The following is a 23,586-nucleotide window of genomic DNA, read 5'->3' as shown; positions in this document are numbered from 1 at the left end:
TCCGGAGAAACAATGTAGAAGAGAGTGGTTCGTGAAATTGTTTTTGTCTGGATGAAAATTGCTGGAAGTTCTTGATGATCAGGAAGTCAAAGACTCGATAAGCCATACCGGCTTCTCGAAAACAGATTATATTAAAAATAACAACTTTCGAGAACTGTACTTCATTGTTCGACATGAGTTTGACATAAGTTTTGACCAGGACAAATTACTTGGTGGTTTTTATTTTAACCGAGCTATGGACTGCTCTAAAGGTGAATGACCAATCTTCTCGTATTATCAATCAGTTAGTTTCCTAACTTTGAAAAGTCTTCTGGCAAGACAAGGAATATTGGCGATATTGCAGTTCAAATTTAGTTGCTCTCGGTTTGGTGAGGAGAGTTGGACCCATTCGATACCATTTAATTGAGGCCCGAATCAAGATAAATATACAAGGTGTGTCCTGAACAACTTTCCTTGGATTCAATGTGAATTCAAGACAATAAGAATATTCGGAATCAGTGTTGGAAATTGTTCAAATCCTTTTTTTTAAGAGACATGGGATGTTTTATGCATCCAAAAATTCACAACCGACATAACTGTTGAAAGATTTAACAGAAATTTCAAGAATAAGGAGTAAACGACCACTATTCAGTTCTACTCAATCATAATATTAAATAAATAAATTAATAAATAATCAGTAACACAGGTCTAGTCTGAACAAATAATATTTTTATGTTATAGGTACCTTGTAAAACATTAATTTCTTTAAAAGTGAATTTACGCTCATAACCAACAGTGAAGAATATATCGAAACACCCTATTGTCGATACTCCTTCACTTCCGGATTATGTTTCATATAATTATGTTTTCCGTATCTTAAAGTCTGTTTTTAAAAAGGATTTATTCTATTTTGAATTAAGAATTACAACACTTGGATAAATAATTAATAATTCTACAGATTAAGATTTGGGAAAAACGTGAGTTACAAAACGAAGCTTGATGTTCTAAGTCTGATTCATAACTAACTAAAGTCTGTCCTGAAATCTACAAAGAAAGCTTTATGAGTTCACAGAGAGAATTTGCACTTCAGCACTATCGCGTACATTTCCAAGAACGGCGTTGGCCGAGCTTCTTCTATTATGTTGACTTGTGCTGTTTCGGTCGATGTGGATCTCATAATACCTCCCCCCTTAGTTCAGATAACGTCCTCGTTATCAGTGGGATCACCTGGGTTGTTGTCGAGGTCGATGCGAATGATTTTCCTCGGATTGTATAACAGGTCTCTAATTCTTACTCTGTTTATCATGACAGTGATTGTTCCAATGATTATGAAACAGAGTAAAATTCCGCTTATGGTATAATGCGTGAGCTGAGTTATTGGGTGTAGATAAATTGGTTGATTTTGAAGTTTCTCAGCTTCTTGCAGGATTGATGTAGGTTCTCTTAAGTGTTTTAACTGAAGTTCCATTTTATAATCGTAACTCAATGGGAGTTTCGAAATGTTTTCAAATTTCATTTCAAAAATTGGTTCAGTGTTTTCAAATATTGAATTGTCGATGATGATGGTACAATCTGAATGTAGCAGGTTTATTCCTTGTATGGATTTTTTCATAATTATACCATGGCAATCTTCTAGTATTGTCTGCGTATTCTTAAACAGGGTGAGAAGCTGTTTGTTCTGAAGTGTATGGATTATCTTATAGTTGTTTTTGATGAGCACTTTTTGACACTGGTCTGGTGATGACAGGATGCAGGCTTCTTTGACTGGTGGTTGAAGACATAAGACAATGGAACTGCCTAATGTGGAAATACAGGCTTCATTGGTCCAGTATTCTTCGTAGTTGATTCTGACCAAATACTTTTTCGGAGGTATTACAGCAATATCTTGGTGGTTAGGTAGAGGGTACACTCGGGAATAGTTTGTGGTGATCTGTTTGAGAATAGGAATTTTGAGGAGAAAGGTGATGGATTCATCCGTTCCTATGACAGATATTTTAGCAAACTCTATAGTTTTATAGAGATGAACGTGATCGATTGGAGATAATTGTTGTGGTTTATAAATTTTTTCGAGATACTTTCCAATCAAAAGAAGTTCATCGATTTTTATGAGTTCTAAATTTGGTATTCCTTTCATTGCAAAACTGATAGTTCTTTCAAGCATCAAGAAAGTATTCAATAGATCTTCTGCTTGAAGGATTTGATATTCAACAGTCATTCTGAATTGTTCCGTTGATTTTATGTTTCGAAAAAGTAATTTAGTATGTTGAATATTATCATTCAATAAAGCTAAATCTTCTGAGTACCTTTGTGTTAAATGATTTGCAAAAGAAGTTAATTTATTAATTCTTTCAATTTCAGAGTTTTTAATTTGATGGAGACTTTCTATGTTCTCGTTAATAGTTTTCAGATCATCGTCGTCTAGATTTCCTGTGATAAATTTTATGCCTTTGCCAATAAAATTAGCCAAACCTCTTTTAACTTTTTTGTTAATGAATTTATGTAGTATTTGTTCAATTTGGGCTAAATTCGATTTTAATTGAAGGTAAATTCTATGAGATAATTCATCATCTGAACTAAGGGGGGAGGTATTATGAGATCCACATCGACCGAAACAGCACAAGTCAACATAATAGAAGAAGCTCGGCCAACGCCGTTCTTGGAAATGTACGCGATAGTGCTGAAGTGCAAATTCTCTCTGTGAACTCATAAAGCTTTCTTTGTAGATTTCAGGACAGACTTTAGTTAGTTATGAATCAGACTTAGAACATCAAGCTTCGTTTTGTAACTCACGTTTTTCCCAAATCTTAATCTGTAGAATTATTAATTATTTATCCAAGTGTTGTAATTCTTAATTCAAAATAGAATAAATCCTTTTTAAAAACAGACTTTAAGATACGGAAAACATAATTATATGAAACATAATCCGGAAGTGAAGGAGTATCGACAATAGGGTGTTTCGATATATTCTTCACTGTTGGTTATGAGCGTAAATTCACTTTTAAAGAAATTAATGTTTTACAAGGTACCTATAACATAAAAATATTATTTGTTCAGACTAGACCTGTGTTACTGATTATTTATTAATTTATTTATTTAATATTATGATTGAGTAGAACTGAATAGTGGTCGTTTACTCCTTATTCTTGAAATTTCTGTTAAATCTTTCAACAGTTATGTCGGTTGTGAATTTTTGGATGCATAAAACATCCCATGTCTCTTAAAAAAAAGGATTTGAACAATTTCCAACACTGATTCCGAATATTCTTATTGTCTTGAATTCACATTGAATCCAAGGAAAGTTGTTCAGGACACACCTTGTATATTTATCTTGATTCGGGCCTCAATTAAATGGTATCGAATGGGTCCAACTCTCCTCACCAAACCGAGAGCAACTAAATTTGAACTGCAATATCGCCAATATTCCTTGTCTTGCCAGAAGACTTTTCAAAGTTAGGAAACTAACTGATTGATAATACGAGAAGATTGGTCATTCACCTTTAGAGCAGTCCATAGCTCGGTTAAAATAAAAACCACCAAGTAATTTGTCCTGGTCAAAACTTATGTCAAACTCATGTCGAACAATGAAGTACAGTTCTCGAAAGTTGTTATTTTTAATATAATCTGTTTTCGAGAAGCCGGTATGGCTTATCGAGTCTTTGACTTCCTGATCATCAAGAACTTCCAGCAATTTTCATCCAGACAAAAACAATTTCACGAACCACTCTCTTCTACATTGTTTCTCCGGAATCAATGGTCCAGTTGCAATTTTCTGATTTGCAGCGTTCGATTCCAAATCAAGCCGAAATTTTCCCGAGAGAAACAAGAACATAAACGACTGGAAATCCCACAAAACCGATCACCATTCCCGAGTTACAACTACAGCGCGCGGCATCGATACCTTCGAATCTTGAGGTAAATACTGTCGTCCATACTGCCCAGAGCGTAATTGAGTATACAAATCTCCACCGGTTTTTTAATACACGGCATCCATTGGCGTGGATAGAAAAAATGGAAGGCCAATGGAAAGTCTACGTATCTCTGACTCGTCTAAAATTGGAATAGAGTGATTATACGACAATTTGATCACTGATAAACATTCTGTAGGAGCGTTTGAATCACAAATGGTCATAATGAGAGTCTCAAGGAGTTATTATGTCTGCAAAAAGCCGTTAATCACTGTAGGTGAGATCTGAAAAGAGTTGGAAGACATATTAAGAGTTATGCAGTGTGGAAAGGTGCCATACTTCACACCGGAAACTATCTTGAAGAATGAACGCCTTGAACTATGCTGAGGTCGTAGGGCTCTAACTGATGAATCAATTCTTCGCGAAAGATCACATAAATAAATAAATCGATAAATATAAGAAGACAGCAATACTCATCGCGTAGCAATACCAAATAATAACAACATGCGTCAAAAAGATGTCGAAAAAATTTCAAAATAAAGGGAGCCCACGTTTAAAAAGAAGCGTCAGTAGGGAATGATTTCAACGATTCATCCCAATAACTGGAATAGTACCCAAAAATATCAAGAAGAGTTTATACCACATGTCATTCCCATGATCTGCCAAAGTTTAACTCGTTTCTCATCAGCATATTTGAGATTCCACCACTTTTCAGGGTGAGTGGAGCAATCTCAAACGTTCCTTGGATTTACTTGTCTTTTCTACCACATCCAGAGAATCCAATATGAGTTTTTACATCTCAGTTTAAGATTCTAGTATTTTAGAATTTGGAATTTAGAATTTAGAATTTAGAATTGAGAATTTAGAATTTAGAATTTAGAATTTAGAATTTAGAATTTAGAATTTAGAATTCAAAATTTAAAATCTAGAATCTAAAATTTAGGATTTGGAATTTAGAATTTGGAGTTTAGAATTTAGAATTTAGAATTCAGAATTCAGAATTCAGAATTTAGAATTTATAATTCAGAATTCAGAGTTTAGAATTTAAAATTCATAATTCAGAATAAAAATTCATCTTATTCCTTCTTTTCCATTTCCGAAAAACTAATCAATTAGGACTTTCCGCAATGAAAAACTCTTTCACATGAATGATAGTGACAAACTCATATAATCGATGGTCTCTACAGTAAAATAAAGCATATCTATTTTTGGACTGACCCGTTAAAAAATACCTACCAAAACCCATTACAAAAGGGGTAAGATTAATTCCGTAAAGGTTGTCGTACAGTGCTGCCCTCTTATTTGCTTCAAAAGAAAAGAAGATGAAATGAATGTACAACTTCGTATACCATAACATTTTGGTAATCGCAGGAGTGCCAGAGGAGAAATGAATGGAAACCAAAGTTTGACTGATACGCGAAAAACCACGTGGTGGTTTTCTCTCTTAAGTGAAATATCAAGGAACTGAGACTTTGTGTATATATTAATACAAGGTGCGGCAGAGCCGATTGACGAGTTTTGCCAGGTTATGGCTCAGGATGTGGTTGGGCAAGTAGGTGCGGAAGCGGTCTTCATATTCCTTAGAGTCACTAGTTTTTAGTCAGCACCATGATATGGACCGGAGTGCATCAAGGCTTTGCTGTTCACACGTTTTACAGAAATTGCAGTTCTGTGATCGCGACTCAGCGAGAATTTCTGCAGAGAAAATCAAAACTTGGGCTCGTCAACTTGAGGAAACAAGAACTACAAGACGGGGGCGAGGACATGGACTATCAAGAACGGTAAGAACACCGAAAAATGTGCAGACTGTTCGAGCAGCAGTCGAGCATTCACCAAGACGCTCTGCACGGAAGCATGCGATAGCTTTGGAAATGTCAGACTGATCTTTGAGGAGGATTCTGCATGGGGATTTATCATTTTAGCAGTATAGAATCATGCTTGCTCAAGAGTTGATTGCTAATGATTACGTGAACTGCAAAAATCGTTGTGATGAAATGATTCAGCGCATCTCCCCAAGAGCAACTGTTTTCAGTATTAATGGGGCACATTTCCACTTTTTGGAACAGTAAATAAGCAAAATTTCCGGTACTGGGCTGTATGTAATTCTCTTCAACTCCATGAAAGACCACTCAATTCACCTAAAGTCACCGTTTGGTGTCTTAATTAGGAATGATAGGCCATATATTTTCGAGGAGGAAAATGACACCGTCACAGTAACTTCCCAGCGTTATGTATCATTGTTGGAAACCTTCCTACAGCCTGAATTGAAAAAAACTCACTGAAGAACACGATCTGGTTGACATCTGGTTCCAGCGTTTCGGCACACACAGCTCGAACTTTATTAGCTGGTTTGAGATAAATTTTCCAAGGGAGACAAGTCCCACTGAGAGGGGACGTGGGTTTGCCAGAATTGAGCATTTGCGACTCCTTTCTGATGGGCCAACTTGAAGATTAGGTCTTCAAAATCGTCCACAGACCCTGCCAGAATTCAAGCAGCGAATAACCGAAGAAATCCGGGCCATACCGCTCGAGATATGCCGAAAAGCGGTCGAAAACTTCCAAAATCGACTACATCAGTGTGTTGCTGCTGACGGCCGCCATTTTAGTGATATCGTTCTCAAAATTCAAGCAAAAAAACTTTATTTTCTACTGCTTCGAATGAAAAAAACCGTTTTTCTCTAACTTTTACCATCTTTTTTTAAATAGCCCTTTGAAACTCATCAGTCGGCTGTGCCGAAACCTTGTATAATTCAAATTGCTGTTTCAATAGGTAAAGCTTAGATAGTGAGGAAATACTTAGGAAGAGAGGACAGAGAGGCTACGAGGACCTGACTTGACCGAGCTCTAAGTTTCTGATATTTCAAATATTCGAGATGGATCAAATGTTCCACCTAACAAAGAGTGAAAAACCCGATTGCAAAAAAAGTTTCCAAGTCTACGCTAAAGGCGGAATAATAATACACTGAACTTCACATGCTGCCCGCGAACTAAACTGTCTACGCCAATGACGACATCATCGAGGAAATGCAGACTGCAACTGCCTTCCATTCCCGTTCAGACTTCTGTTTTCGATCAGAGCGAAATGGATGTACAACGTTCGAGGTGAAATTGGATTGTTGAGTTAAATCGGCCGTTTGAACTCCCGGCAAGAGATGTACTCGGTCGCGGTCTGAAAAAATAAAACAGATTGGCGGGATCCGGCGTCTTCGTCCCTCGAAGAGGTCCTCTTCCAGTCCAGGTCGATGAGATGAATCACCGGGCTGTGAAGTGCACTTCGCCACCACGGAGGTCGATGGATATCCGCGAGGGGATGGTTCAGGTTTTCTGTTGGATTGCCCTGTCAATATTGACGAATGGAAATACTAACGTTGAGTGTTGCGGTTTCGCCTGGGTCGCCTTTTGACTGTAACTTGTTTTGGACAACAAGTATTTTTTATAGGTTGGTTTGCAATGTTGATGTTGGTGAATTTTATTTACGAAACATGTCCGGAAAATTTTTTGGACGAGTAGACAAAATTCTGAGGATAGCCGCAGTCGAGTCCTTTGGTAGAAAAAAAATTCGAATATTTTAAGCCTTATTTGTATAGAAACTTGAAATTCGAAAAGTAAATTACAATTCTCATTTATGTAGGCTTGGTTAATCGATCGTCTAGAGGTATGATTCGATTACCTGGCCTTTCGTCTTCTTCTCCGTGACTTTGTTGGATTTGTAATAATTAAACTCTTCTGAATTATTTAGATCTATTTACAAAGCCACAATTATACAGTACAAACTCAGTATTGAGAAGATCCTAATTACGTCCTAATAACAAGTTTCTCACTACGGTACTGAATTTCGTCTTCAACTCTAGTTTTAATACTCGAAACGTCTTCGATTATCACGTCTTCGTCGTACTTCGAGTTTTCGGTCGTCTCGTCTTTGATTTGTTCGCGACTCTGCTTAATCTAGTCCGCGAACCGTCTTTACGTCGTACGTCTTAAGTTGACCGATCGAACTTGATCCTTACTCGTCGTTGACTTGAGTTAAACTGTATCGTCTGTACCCGTCTTTGGTTTTATCTTGACTTGTTCTCTCTCGATTGGAACTACCCTGTCTCGAATATCCCTTCTTTTCGTTTTGGCCACAACCTTAGGGGAAAGTACCATCTCCTAGTCCAATGAAATCTTTTGCCGTACCGCCTCCAAAGATCTTCGCGGATTCCTGGAAATCGAATATTCTAGAAGGACTAGAACCTGAGAAAAAGATGTAACACATCTGGCATAACCGTCTTGTTCTGGAACTTTCCCAACCCCATAAATCTCTTAAGTTTTACAACCGAAATGACACATTCTTCGACACCCCGAAGAATAACACATCCTTTTTACATTATGTACAATAACAATTCGTTCCCTGTAAATTCATTGAATTTCTCATGCCCTTGGCACTTGAAGAGACTAATAGGTCTCCAAGCATCCGGTTGACCATCTCAATTATTTACAGGGAACAATAAACTGGATCTTACATTTATATTGAAATTCGAACAACTACCTTAAATTGCCATAGGTCTTTTGTTAACAGGCAGATACATGATCTGCAAAACACATGTCCAAATCTATCCAAACTTCCAAATTTTTAACTTAGTCACACAACCTAACAACATCCGACTCGACTTTAATGGTATTATCGTCTTCTAAAAATTTAATTCTGCCTCCTTTCCTACCGAATAACAATGCAATAGTCTTATCTTCATTCAACTGTAAACAATGCTCAGTGGATATATCATAGATAATATTTAAGTCAAAATTTAATACTGCTATAGCTGGGCAGACTCATTCGAAAAGAAGGAGATTTACAGCTGACTATCATCTGCGTAATTTTGGATCGAACAAAAAGTAATGAACTTTACAAACTGAGAAATATATATAATAAGAAAATATGCCCTTAAATTGACCCTTGCGGTACTCCCCGCCTTATTTCGAGAAAATATGGCATCTTACCATCATAAAAAACCACCTGAAACCGTTTGGCAAGATAAGAGGCGAGAAGAAGAATGGAATCATGACAAAAGCCAAGATGTACTAATATAGCCTCTAACAGTTTGTGGTTGAGATAGTAAAATGCTTTCGAATAGTCCAGAAGTGTGAGCAAAGTAAGTATACCCTGATCCGATGCCCTGATAACATCATCAGTGATATGTAACAGAGCCTGATTGTGTTGACGAAATGATCTCATTAGAATTCAAATGGGACCAACTTGGTGTACATATAATTTTTTCTTAGATTTTTGACTAGGTAGGTAAAATACTTATAGATCGCAAGTTGTTCAAATCCTTTGGAATAGTTACTTTTGGTACAAGTATAACAACGGTTTTTTCCCATTGGTTTGGCAGAACAGAATGTAGAAGGCAAAAATTTATAATATGGGTGATATGGGGAAGAATGTGGGAAACAAATAAAAAATGAAAAATAAATAGAGGCCGTTACAGAAAGAGTAGATGTGTCAATAGTTGAGCGAAAACAAAACTAAATTGCTCTTTATAACTTTATAGGTGTAGACTTAGTATGAATGAACTGAAAAAGGCAGAATCACCACAAAAAAAGAAAGAAAAACGAGGAAATCAAGAGCAGTTTTTCATCATAGACAATAATATATCTCAAACTTCAGACTTACATCCTACTTTGATCGTTCACAGACATAATTTTTCTCATTGCATTATATACGACGAAAATGTTACCTCTAGAAGTCCAACATATCTCTAAAACGGTGATTAATTTTTACGATCAGTTATGAGTGTCATATAAACCCTTAAAATTACTGAGAAAAGAAAAACCTTTCAAGAATTTTTCGAACGAACAGAAACCAAGATATACCAAAATATTTGAAACAGTCATTTTTCAGAAAAGCCCTGTAACTGGAGAAGTAAGTATAGTCTGCTTGCTGATATCTTATTATTTCGAAAAGAGAATTCAGGGGTCCTTGAAGATTTTTCTCTAAGTATTATAGTTTTCAAGTTTTCGATATGCTTTCAGTAAGCATCGAATTTGGGACACCCTGTACAGTTTTTCGTGAAACTCCCTGTATATTATTGGATTGATTCGTTATTTACTTGATGAATATTCATTTCAATTCAGTTATTTAATTTTTTAATTCTATAAATTACAATTATTTCGCTATACACTATACAGACTATACTCTTTATTTATTCTTGAATTTACTTCAGACTTACATCCTACTTTGATCGTTCTCAGACATAATTTTTCTCATTGCATTATATACGACGAAAATATTACCTCTAGAAGTCCAACATATCTCTAAAACGGTGATTAATTTTTACGATCTGTTATGAGTGTCATATAAACCCTTAAAATTACTGAGAAAAACCTTTCAAGAATTTTTCGAACGAACAGAAACCGAGATATACCAAAATATTTGAAACAGTCATTTTTCAGAAAAGCCCTGTAACTGGAGAACCATGTATAGTCTGCTTTCTGATATCTTATTATTTCGAAAAGAGAACTCAGGGGTCCTTGAAGATTTTTCTCTAAGTATTATAGTTTTCAAGTTTTCGATATGCTTTCAGTAAGCATCGAATTTGTGACACCCTGTACAGTTTTTCGAGAAACTCCCTGTATATTATTGGATTGATTCGTTATTTACTTGATGAATATTCATTTCAATTCAGTTATTTAATTTTTTAATTCTATAAATTACAATTATTTCGCTATACACTATACAGATTTTAATAACTGCGATATCGAAATTATATAGTCTGACGAAGCTACTAAATGTGTAGCGAGAAAATTTTAATTTATAGAAACGAAGGGTGGAAATAGAATAACTATAATTCAATATGATTTGAATCTGTATATTGTTTCATATTGTCATCGGCAAATTCCCCAATGAAACTGGGATATTTTTAGCAGCACAGTGCGAATAAAGGTGGGTAGAAATTCATGAAAAGGACTCATTGTTATGCACACGACACCTCCAACGATATAAAATGGAAACAAATCCGGAAACCGAATGATCCAATCCAACCCGCCTCTCCGGTAACATAAGCCTCTCCTGGCTCTCACCAAATTGAGCGCTCTTCGAATTCGATAACCGTCTTTCTTCAGGAATAAGACCAGTGTTCGATGGTTCTCGAAAGACACTGATATTTTCTGATTCTCCCCAGATCGGCTTTGGTTCGATGCTCGCTCTGTTGAAGCACACTGGAATGGAATAAAGTCGATACTTTACAGATGATGTTATTCCTTAATTCGGTTATTTGATGCTTAGTCTGCTGCAGATTTGGCACATTCAATTGAACGTTAATAGATTCAGCAGCAAAATCAATTCATTTCTATGGGAGAAATATGTGTTTTAGGTCATTCCAGCTATAGTAAAGCAAAGATGAATTTTTACCCTTTGATGAAAATCATTCTATATCATGATGGTGAAATAGATGGTTTCAGATAGGTTAAGACGGAACAGCGTGGAGAAACATGAAAGGAGCCTACAACCAGGGTTGATAAGGAAAGGCTGACGAAGAAGAAGAAAAATAAAAATCAACCACTTCACTAATTTTATGAGCTCATTATAGGACATTCGTTGTAATTTCAACGTTTAAAATAAAATAACAATGAGATGGTTTCAAAATTCAAGTAAATGAAGTGTGAGGGTTTTGTATGCGACCAATTCAATTTTATATATTGCAATAAGACGGCTTATACCAGATTCACTAGAACACAAAAGAATTGAAGAATTAGGTTAGAAAATAACAGAGGACATACAAGTTGTAACAAAGAAAATATGTGGACGACTGAGGAACCAGAAAGAAGCCTGGCTTATACCAGATTCACTAGAATACAAAAGAATTGACGAATTAGCTAAGAAAATAACAGAGGATATACAAGTTGTAACAAAGAAAATATGTGGACGACTGAGGAACCAGAAAGAAGCTGAATTGAAACAAAATATGATAGAACTAATGGAAAAACGTAGAAAAATCGGGAGAGATCAAACTGAGTATAAAACATTGAAAAGATCTAAGAGAATATAGAACAAAACAAATATTAGAAACTATAGGGAACAATACAAATATGAAGGTGCTGAAAGCGAGTAAGTCCTTGGGTTGACAAAAAATCAAGAAGATAAAAAGTGAACAAGGAATTGTACTCACCCAAAAGGCGGAAATTGTTAGGGAAATTCAAATATTCTACGAAAAACTTCACAAATCGACCATCAAGATCCCCGTAAATACTCAAGGCAAACACATCCTGCATGTAGGCTCAGAAGATCTTCCGGAAATAATGTTATTTGAAATCAAAACAGCTCTCAATCAAACAAATGAAAAATGGGTAAACTCCCGGATTGGATAAAATAACTACGAAGATGCTTAAGCTTGGAGGAACCGTTCTAGAAGAAACGATTCGAATATTGCTTGGTGGAGACAAATACCGAAGTTGTGGAAAAACGCTGAAGTTATTCTTCTCTACAAAAAAAAAAACAGTTCAAATATTCAGAACTACAGACCCATAAGTCTTTCATCCCACCTTCACAAGTTACTAACAAAAATAATAACAAATCGACTGACAGCAAAATTGGATGCGTAGCAGCCAGTAGAACAGGCAGGCTTCCGGATTCAGCACCATCGAGCACTTACAAACAATCTGGACAGTTGTTGAAAAAATAGTTGAATATAACATCCCCATACATCTAGCCTTTGTCGATTACCATAAAGCCTTTGACAGTATCGAGAGGTGGGAATTCTCAAAAGCTTTAGACGATGCTAGAATTGACTCTAGGTACTCCGCTCTCATAAGAAATATATACGATGAAGCGACTTTCCACGTAAAAATAGATGAAGACCTAACGACCGTGAAAATAAATCTAGGTAGAGGTGTTAGACAAGGTGATACCATCTCACCTAAACTTTTCACTCTAGCCTTGGAAAATGTGATAAAAAAGCTAGCTTGGGATCGGAAAGGACTGAAAATCGATGGGACGTAATTCAATCATTTGAGATTTGCGGACGATATAGTACTGATAAGCACAGACATCCATGAATTGAAATCGAAGCTATACGACCTGAATGAAAAGTCAAAGGAAATAGGACTAAAGATGAATCTTGACAAAACTTGCTAATAAATAATAAGCTAATGAGCCATAGTCAGGAAGATATCACTATAGATAACATAAGCATAGAGAAAATGGAAAAATATGTATATTTGGGGCATATGATCAAAAATGAAAAAAATATCAAATATTGGAAATTGGGAGAAGAATACGCTTAGCATGGGCAGTCTTCGTCAAACTGAGTTTCATCTTCAAGGACAAAAATATTCCTCTTCACTTAAAACGCAAAACCTACGACAGCTGTATATTACCAGTGGCAACTTATGGTCTAGAAACTATGGCAATAACGAAAAAAGTGGCAGAACAACTGAGAGCAACTCAAAGGGCCATGTAAAGGATTATGCTGGGTATAAGCTTGAGGGACCGAATTCCGAACACCGAAATACGAAAAAAGACCAGGGTAACTGACATCATGAGTAGAATAGCGAAACTTAAGTGGCAGTGGGTGGCACATGTTACAGGGCAGAGTGTGGAGAGATGGTCACACAAAGTGACTTTTTGGACACCTCGAGAGACAAAAAGAAGCATGGGAAGACCGAGAAAAAGATGGATAGACGACATAGTCGATGTAGCCGGCAAGCAATAGATGAGAACAGCAAAAGACAGAGAAGCATGGAAAAAACTGCAAGAGGCCTATGTCCGAAGAAGAAGAAGTAACCCTGGAAATGAATGAGTTGAATGGATACAATTTTTTTCATCGATTCAAAAGTTACTTTGTTGGTTTATTTTTTTCTCAAACATGCAGGTTTCTAACATAAACTGTGGTTTTTGTGATGGCAACGCATTAAAAGCTTGTTGGGAGTACAATGGGAGATTCCCTAATGTACGACTACCATCTTGCGAGTTGTATGCCGACGCTTATCAAGTGCAGATCGATTTTGACGAAGAATTATACCCCACTTTCTCTTATTCTGCTTATTCATATAATATTGTAGCATCTTTTATTTGCTTATATTCAATCCATGTTCAATATTCAGTAATTTCCATCATGGACTATTTAGATCACCTTGTGTAACTCTTCATTTTTGTTGCCAAACTACGAAAATAAGAAAAGAAAATGAAGTACAATTCCCAATAATGTAATAATATCATACGATATTAATTATCTATCTGGTTAATGTATCAGCAAAATGCCATCAACATAACCATTGTCAGACAGAAGATTTCCACTCACCGAAGTAATTCATACTGAGTAGCGTCTACCAGCATTCAATAAGGTGCCTGCTATTTCGTTTGTTTGTCATCTTGGGTAGAGTTATGCGGTACTGATGATCCCTAACAAAGATGAAACCGGTATATCGCTACTATCCCTCGATGACATGCATTCTCCTTGGTTTACTTTCGATTATGATTCCTACGTAATAGCGTGGAAATCTTCTGTCTGAAAATGGTTATGACGATGGCATTTTGCTGATACATTAACCAGATAGATAATTAATATCGTATGATATTATTACACTATTGGAAATTGTACTTCTTTTTCTTTTCATCATGCATTTCCAAATATCAGCCGTTTTATTTATCACGAAAATAAGATTTTCAGAATAATTAGTACCTAATCATTTCTTCAATACACCAAGAACGTACAGTCCTAATTTTAGGTATAGAATGCTTCAGACAATCATAATATTGATCGTCAATTCCTTTTCGCCTTGATTTCCACAAAAATTTAAATTATTAATTTCATAAATTGATGTAATTATTTTGAAAATATTTATGTTTTACACTTTTGATTGCATTTTCTGAAGAGAAATGCTTTGTTTTTACCTTGATTTTTCTGGTGAAACAATAAATATTACTTTAAGGATTCACACATTCATTCTTTTACAAACAATAAATATACTAATGTTGGCTCATTCTACATAACAGGCCGCAAAATATGATCCTAGTATCCGAATTCGTGGAGAATATTAAATTAATGATGAGGAAGCTGTTACTGAAAATTTCAGAACATGAGTCAATAAGAAGTCTGTTCCACAATTTTCGTTGAACATTTTCATCGCAGATAATATTCAGACGATTTTGATTCTCATCTTCTATGCCTACCTGGCCAACACATTGTAAACCATACACCAATACATAATAGAAAATATTCAGAACATAATATCCCTCACAACCCAGTTCTCCTGAGGGAGGAACCCTTCCTACGAATAATATAGTAGAACGAGGCGAAGTCTTTATATTACTTTTGAACCTCGGAGAAAAATGAACAAGACGCTCTGGTAGAACAGCTTATCAGATTCAATATTTATGGAACTCAAAGAGGGATTCAGTAATGTAGTTGGTTTCTGAATATAAAGTTCACTCCAAAAATTATTCGGAAATTGAGAAACTTCTGGTAGGGATCCTTTGATCCTATATAAACAGTGCTCAGCGATCGATGTTTCCTTCATATTGTGGTTTGAAGAACTTGGTTCATTCTCGCCATAATGAATTGAGTACTGTGTGCATTCTCGAACCAGCTAGACATGGTTATGAACTTCGAAACTATCAAGACAGTTTGACTGGATCATTAATTACGAAAAGTCGGAAGCATATTCCAAAGAGATGTACCTATAAGTTTCGATTCATTTTAATTTGTCATCTATGGTAAATTTCTCCGATAGGGCCCCTGGAAATTTGATAGCGGAATAATTCAAGGGTACTGGAACTTCAGGAATGGATTTCTAAGAACGTGCTTTTGTAATCGTTCCAGCGTTTCGACTCTCAAAAATTTCAGTTTTTGTTTGAATGTATGTGAAGAGATTTTCTTAAAAGAAGTGATATTTTCCCGCACTTGGCTAGTGTTAACCTCTAATTTTAAACTTTTTTGTCTGTAATAGGGGAGAGTGGGGCTGGACGTTCCAATTTTTAAATAATACGAATTTTCATCATGATAATGAAGGATTTCATTTTCAACTTAGGATAATATCGAACGAATATTTATCCTCTTTGAAAATCTCATAGTCGTTTTTACTGATATCTTAATAGTTTTTTTTACAGAAGAAAATGTTTGTAAAATTTCGGACCGGAACAATCAACCCCGCTTTGGCACGAGTTGTTCCACCTTTGGGGCAAATTGTTCCTCTTAGATTCTGACAATATTTTGTTGAAATAATGAAGGTTGTATTTATTAAAAAAAGAATTTTTTTCGGCAACCGTCCGGGAAGTGCTCACTTCCCGGACGCTTTTTCTCTGAGAAAGTAGCATTTCCCGGCCTAGTCCGGAAAGTACGTACTTTCCGGACTAGGCCGGAAAAGAATCATAGAATCCATAGCAACCGAGATAACGGCTGACAGTTCATATGAAATTAGTTGTCAAAAATTTGCATGTTTTTTGATCGCAATCGCAATAAAATATGGAAAGCAGCAGCGATAGTGTTATTTTACATGGTTGCCGAAAAAATATTGTACGCAACACGCCCGAAAATGGTTTTTTTGGACTCACAGACTTCCAGGACTCGCTTACGCTCGTCCTGGAATTTTGTCTATTCGTCCAAAAAAACCCTATTTTCCGGACTTGTTACGTAAATTACTATTATCAACTTGTGTATGTTAACTTTATTTTATGCAGAACTAAACTAAAAAACTACAACAAAATATTGTGTTACTGGTTTTTATAATTTTTTTTTATTTAGTTAAAATAAGATTGAAGTCCATAAAATCTATGAATCTTATCTAATGTGTAAATATACTATCAAAATGAGAAACATAACTATTTACTTCCATATAAACTTTTTATTCAGGTCAATTAAGTCTAATCATCAATCAGCAGTCTTTTTTTTTATCAATTGTGACTAACTTTGAAAATCTCAATTTTTATTCATCAGCAATCTTATTCATCACTCTTCTCTTCATGTGACTCACAATAATTAAGATGTACACATAAGAATGACTTTATCCTTTTCATCTAAATATGCCCAATTTTTACACATAGTACATTCTATCCACAATCTATTGTTCTTTTGGTCGAGAATTTTAATTTGAATCATAACAAATTATGCAGTAGGTACCATTCCAGATTCTTATCGTTGTCACTTTAGGTATCTTGCGTTTTTCTCTTTCCTAATCCTGATATTTTTCTTCACTTTCCTCCTTGCTTTTACCATTTACTTTTCCTGTATCTTTGATTTTTCTGTTCCAGTCCTTGTATATGCCTTCATCAGTTTGTCTTTTTTCTGCCTGTTCTTCAGCCAATTCATTTTTTCTGGCATATCTGTTTAAATAGTCGTCTGTGGTAAACGACATTTTCTAGAAGTCAATGTCAAGTCATGCGGAAAATTCAATTTCTCTTGCCACAGTTTTAATAGATTTTCCGTCGTTGGTAAAAGCAGGGGAAGCTTGACGTAACAATTGTCTGGGAGGTCTTACCTCTCTCTGTCTTGTAGTTTCGCATTCTTAGAATGAAAAAAAAATGTGTCATAAGACCTTAAGATACGATTGGAAGTCGATTGGGGTAATTTTTCCGCGGAACAACCAGCCCCGCCAGAAAGGAACTTATGACCCCAAATTACTTTAATATACGAATATTGACATACTGGCAAACTAACAAAATCAATAGGAAACGAACAATGCGAAAGCAATAAGATTCCTTAATAATGTAACTACAATTTGGGAAATTTACGCATGAATAGGTTCATAATTAACAAAGATAGACTGACACTTACGTGACGTTTCGAGAGCACGTGCACACATCCACTCAACCACCGTCACCAGAGTGATAAAAATTACTGCCAAATTGGCGCTCCACTTGGTGCTTTAGAAGCATATTTTGCATGTCTTGATATCTCTTTTCGTTAAAAAGTTATTACCATCGGAACACCTTAACCCGGGAACTTCCAGCCCCAATCTCCCCTACCTCCATTAACATTGTTGATAATGTTCAATCCAATAAATTCTCATAATCTGAAATATAATTCAAATTTTATTTCACACAGAAGTCTAAGTCATTCCAAACAGAAAGTTCAGTAAGCAAAAGTTTTTCTATAGACTAGTTTCGACGTTAGAAGCCTCTGAACTTTCATTTGTTCTCCATTGTTGAAATTTAGCCATATTTGAGCGGAAATAGAAAAAAATATTCTGAGAACTATGAACCTTATGAGATTAATCATGATATTTTGACTATATTTCACTCAATTTCCTGAATATGCAGTTCTAACAATATTAATTCTTCATCAAATACCACATGGGAGAATTCGTATTGCTAGAAGGAATTCATAAGATACAACTATTATCAACAATGGTATAATGGAGTTTGAACTCTACATGTTCTAAATCACGGACCAGCGTTTGCTCTCACTGGGATATCAACCATTTATTGCACACAGATTGGCTTAAATTAGTTCGAAATCCAATTAATAATCCTTGGTAATTAAAGTTTGGGGTTGAAGAGCATGCTCTAGATTACTCCAAAGTACCTATTCCTACTGTCGAAATCTCATACGGGAAGTGCATGAACTGGGGTCGACTGTTTGAGAAGGGTTGAATGCTGCAGGACAAATTGGCGGTACATATCGGTGTGATGGAAACGAGGACCTAATTTTCAAATTAGTTCTTTAGGCGATAAGAGAAAGCATTGGATACTTTTCATATATTGATGATTTCTACATGGCCTTATACGCCATGCCTAAACTGAGGTTCGACAAAAATGTTGTTGTCCCTATAATATAGAATAATTAAAGTATGGTGCAGATTAGTTAAGGGTATAAAGCTACGTACTACTTTATATATTTACTTTATCAAATAGCCAAGTGCTTAATGAATATCCAAAAAAGCTAAGTCACACATTTAGTAAATGATAGAAATTGACAATTATTATATTCTCCATGGTTACTTGTAGGTTAGAGAAGTTCCAAAATGGTTGTTACGTGGAGATGTCTACTTTTCCTCAGGTACCATTTTGATGCTCCAAACCCGATAATTGTTCAATTATTTTTGAAAGAGCTTGAAGAATGAGATATAAAATAGTAGTCTTGAGAGCCAGTGGACGGCAGACCACACATATTTTAGGAAAGCCCAAAATTTCCTAAGTGAGTTTGAATATGTGAAAATAAACTCTTATAGCTATTCAAAAAAGAAACGGCAGAAGATTAAAAAAAAAAAATTTTCTCGAAAGTATTTTAGGAAACTTAAAAATCATATATACTAACTGACAAAATTTTTTTTGGTGAAACATAGATAGTATAGCAATAAGTAAATGATCGAATTCAATGGAAAAAATCGTGAATGTTTTTTCATGTAAACAATTTTTGTTACTTGAATATTGTAGTCGTTCTCTGCAAGTTTTTACAATTTTACAACAAACCAGCTGTTCGAGGAGATTCAAAGTCTATGTTGAATAGTTGTTAAAATGGTGGTCCGTGAAGTTAGCACCCACTTTTTCGAAAATGAAGAATTTTTTTTTTGCGTTCGTTAGTAACTCGTTAGTAACTATTTGTAACACAAAAATTTTCGTTTGTACCTCAACGATACTGGTAGAAAACATCGCATTCCGCAAGGGTGCCAACTTCACGGGCACCCACTCTTTGATTTTTCTCGGAAAAAAATATTCAGTTAGGAAGTCCATCGTTAGTAACTATTTGTAACACAAAAATTTTCGTTTGTAACCTAACCTATAATGGAAAAATTACACCCCCAAAATGCGAAGTTGGCACCCACTTTTTCGAAAATGATGATTTTTACTTTTGCATTCGTTAGTAACTCGTTAGTAACTATTTGTAACACAAAAATTTTCGTTTGTACCTCAAGAAAACTGGTAGAAAAAAATTGTTATCCACAAGAGTTTCAACTTCACGGACACCCACTTTTAGATTTTTCTCGGAAAAAAATATTCAGTTAAGAAGTCCATCGTTAGTAACTATTTATAACATAAAAATTTTCGTTTGTAACCTAACCTATGATGGAAAAATGTCACCCCCAAAATGCGAAGTTAGCACCCACTTTTTCGAAAATGATGAATTTTTTTTTTGCATTCGTTAGTAACTCGTTAGTAACTATTTGTAACACAAAAATTTTCGTTTGTAACCTAACCTATGGTGAAAAAATGACACCCTCAAAATGCGAAGTTAGCACCCACTTTTTCGAAAATGATGAATTTTTTTTGCATTCGTTAGTAACTCGTTAGTAACTATTTGTAACACCAAAATTTCCGTTTGTACCTCAAGAAAACTGGTAGAAAAAAATTGTTATCCACAAGAGTTCCAACTTCACGGACACCCACTTTTAGATTTTTCTCGGAAAAAAATATTCAGTTAAGAAGTCCATAGTTAGTAACTATTTATAACACAAAAATTTTCGTTTGTAACCTAACCTATGATGGAAAAATGACACCCCCAAAATGCAAAGTTAGCACTCACTTTTTCGAAAATGATGATTTTTTTTGCATTAGGTCTCTAGGTAAAACGACAGCAAATATTTGGAAACGTTTGAGTAAATTGAGTGGCGATAAAATTTCCTCTAGAGCAATCTATACTGTTGTCAAATGTAATAGATACAATTGCCGAGATCTCATAGAAATTAAGGAACAAGTTGTTGAATCTGAAGATCGGAAATCTCTTGAACACGACAATGTTCTCGTAGAAGATGAGTACCTATCTGAAAATTATTTTTCAGTACCTGCCAATTTATGGCAACAATGTTTTGATGAGATCCGATTGTCTCTCAGACCTGTATGGACTGACATATTTTTTGAACTGATAACCAGGGCCCCCGCAAGGGCCATCAACGCCCGCGTGCCGAAAATATTTTGGCGCCCCTTAAAGGGGGGAAGTGGAGAAAAACGTCGCAGGATAATCGGCAAAAAATGTTTCAGTTTTTGTTAGGAATTTATTTGTAGAAGGGTTAAAAAAACTATCAGCAACCTTTATTGGATGCTTCAAGAACTTTATGCTGTCAGTTGTTGCATAATACATTTTTTAAATTTTTCATTATGTTATTCAAGCATTCGATCAAAACCGCATTTTATTTTAATTTTGTAATGAAACTGAAGACTGAAACCTGAGCTTTATTCTTCTTTAATCTATTCATAAATATATAAACCAAACAATAAACAAATAACAAATAAAATATTCAATTAAAGGATAAAATTGAATGGATGTTTTTCTAGATTTGGCTGCTGCGAATTCTTTTATTATATCATCAAAATCAATTTTATCGAGTATCTCTTGCTCTATAGCTAAGATGGCCAAACCAGATAATCTTTTTTGTGACAATCGTCAAAAGTGTCGCTTGTAGTCGTAGTTGTTAGGATGGCCGACTCTACAGAGGCTAGATTTTCAATACTTGTTAATGTCGATGGTTCACATGTTGCAGAAGATGGCGATGGCGCCGCTTTAGAAACTGTAATTTCTTCTCCCTCTATCGTTTCAGTATTAGAACATACTCCCAGCCATCTTCTCCCTTTGTTGAAGTCTAGCTTTTTTTTGGTGTCGAAATTTTGCACCAGAAGGTCGTTTTCTCTTGTATGGCTCCTAGAATTTAAGAAAAACTTGATCCAAAATTGGTAAGGACATTCACCCACTTTGCGCCATCTCTTTGAGAATAACCCGTATGTTTTCATTTTTATGAATTTAAACCTTAAATCCGAGCCTTTAAACCTAAACGGAGTTAATATTAATAATAATAATAAGTTAAGACCGATCTGAAGCACATACCCTGTTCCTGTTATAATAATTAATTTTTGGCAAAGGTGAAATATAATTTTTTTAGAATGTCAAACGGCTACGAACATCAAATAAATAATACAGATCAAGGGTGCATATTAAAAAAAAAAAATTAAGTATAATATGATGGTGGCCCCAGGTAACAAATTCAAAATATCAAAGTCGATTCAATTTTTTCACGATTACAAACAATACTTCCCTATTTGAAGCAAATAAAAATAATATTATAGTATATAGGTATGGGCTAATTGAGGATGTGCACCATTTTAAACATAAAAAAAAATATCGAATTTTATAGACTAATAGAAATGCTAATACTGTATGTGGATAGGTACTTACCATTTCATAAAATTTAATTGAATCACAACAAGAAACAGTAAAACAAACCACAATTACACAAAATACAAATCTTTTTAATTATTTGAGTATTTTAATTTTTTGCGTCTTGACCTCAACCCCTAAACGTTTCGAAACAAAATAACTATTCTTTGGATAGGTTTCTGCTGTTATAGCATAGCAAGCAGATTTTGGTAGTTTCAGAAATTCTCTGTAACCTGTAGTATTTTTCCTACAGATGGTGGCGAAAGTTTCAGTAATTCCCCTGGCTAAAAGCTATTGCTTCGGTATTTATGATTGTTTATGTGTACCATATGCGTTTTAGTGAAGATCGAAGAAATGGTGCCCGCCGTCCGGTGCAGGTGGTCCATAAAAAAATCCCGTACCGACAAAGGGATGATTATTTATGATTTGTTTACTCGAAAAGAATCGTATAATTGCAATCTGTGGCCGAGGTTATTTTATGGGGATTGCGACGTTCGGGTTCGGGAACTTGTTTGGATGTGTAAAAGATGTTTTTGCAAGTTGAAAATTGTTGAAAAAATAAAAAAAAAACTTTTTCAAAAACTTTTGGTCTTTCGGTTTTTCATGCGGTCTATAAGAGATTTTGGCGCCCCTTCAGAGTGGCGCCCGCGTGCGGTGCACGCGTTGAACGCGCGGTTGCGGGGGCCCTGCTGATAACCAAAAACCTGGACACTGAATGTATATGGATGTTCAAAAAACACAAAATTGGTAGCGAGAATATTTTTTTTAAATTCGAAGCTTATTGTGCGGAGTGTAAAGGTTCATTTAAGGGTTGGTGTGTCGATCCCTCAAATAAAACCAATGAACAAGAACTGAAATTTTTTTATGAAATGAGTAATGTAAAACTCATCCAACATAACTATCAAATGAAAAGACCATTGAAGGGCACTAGAAGAAATGAAATCGGTAAAACTTTGAGCGAAGGAAAATTCGCGATAAATTGGAGAAGGGAACAAGCTATCAATGGAAATGCTAAGCGGAATAGAACATTATACTCCTTAAATGTCTTGCGGAAGACTAGAGAACAGTTCAAGAAAAAAAATGAGTTCTCTAATATTTTTCGAGAAGCTGTAAGTATTCCTGAATCTTTTCAATATTTGAAATATGAAAACACATTAAATTCAGCAATTCGTAAGATAGGTTTGGATGATTTTTTCGTCATGTATTGGACACCTTCTCAAACAATCACCTTCAATAATTATGTAAAAAAAAGAAGTACAGTTTATATAGACGCTACCGGTTCATTGGTGAAAAAGATTCCGAAGCCTCACGGACAAACATCGGGTAATTTATTTCTATATCAGTGTGTTATACACATGGGAACGGAAGGTGGACAAATTCCTGTTTGCCAGATGCTATCTGAGTGCCACAATACTAACCATATTAGCTACTGGTTGACAGAATGGATGACGGAGTGTAAAACTCCATTCTGTGTGATATCTGATCATTCTTTGGCCTTATTAGGTGCAATCGCTAGAAGTATTGCCAAAGAGGCTAGTCTTTCTGACTATATCAACAAATCTTTCCAAATTATTACAATTTCACAACTGTCTCACCAAAAACCAGATCTAGGAACTTATATACGCGTCGATTATGCTCACTTG

Source organism: Harmonia axyridis, chromosome 5 (assembly GCF_914767665.1).
Source record: "Harmonia axyridis chromosome 5, icHarAxyr1.1, whole genome shotgun sequence".
In the NCBI taxonomy this organism is placed as follows: Eukaryota; Metazoa; Arthropoda; class Insecta; order Coleoptera; family Coccinellidae; genus Harmonia; species Harmonia axyridis.
Note: the sequence above shows the minus strand (reverse complement) of the source record.